General features: G+C 39.1%; 1 protein-coding gene across 4 annotated transcripts in view; it reads right to left on the bottom strand.

The window, feature by feature from the left end:
* Positions 1-168, bottom strand: part of LOC147030164 (uncharacterized) — a 52,061-nt gene extending 51,893 nt beyond the window's left edge. For 3 of the 4 annotated variants that reach the window (XM_085873933.1, XM_085873928.1, XM_085873924.1), the window contains exon 1: positions 1-167. This exon is cut by the window's left edge and continues 202 nt beyond it. The gene's annotated coding sequence lies outside the window, so the exon portion shown is untranslated. The other variant, XM_085873926.1, reaches the window with a different exon arrangement.
* Positions 169-512: the final 344 nt, after the last annotated feature.

A 512-nucleotide genomic window follows, 5' to 3' on the forward strand; every position in this document is an offset into this window, starting at 1 on the left:
AACGGAAAAAGGTAGAAATGGGGAAGAAGAAAGCACAGAGATTGAGAACACAAAAAGTACGTAGTGAAAATTAGCTCGTAATGAAATTAACGGATGTGGAGAAAAGGCAGAATGGATAAAACACGAGGCTGTTCACCGGAACTAGCTCAGTTTTTCTCTCGTATGAGCTTTTCCTGTCTCCTTTGAGTTGATGGTTTGTTGTGATTACTCTATTAAATTTTTTTTTCTACATGTAACGAGCCATAACTTTTGGTTCAAAAACATTTTTATAACAGGACGCAGTTGTTCTTGTAAGTTGTTTGCCAAATTCATTTTTCAAATTCAAAATGGCGTTTCCAGACGCACGGGCTCTATATATGACACGTGGCGAGTTTAGCGTCGAAACGTATGGTGACGTCATTACGTGAAATTTGACGTTCCTGCCTGTTTCACAGTTATTTTAGAATGGCTTTACAAAGTCGTCGGTACGTGTATTCCAAAATTGCACGACAGATTAGCCTGCTGCAATGCAG

The sequence above is a fragment of the Eptatretus burgeri genome, chromosome 3 (assembly GCF_056783735.1).
Source record: "Eptatretus burgeri isolate ZD-2024b chromosome 3, Ebu_testis_v1, whole genome shotgun sequence".
Classification (NCBI taxonomy): Eukaryota; Metazoa; Chordata; class Myxini; order Myxiniformes; family Myxinidae; genus Eptatretus; species Eptatretus burgeri.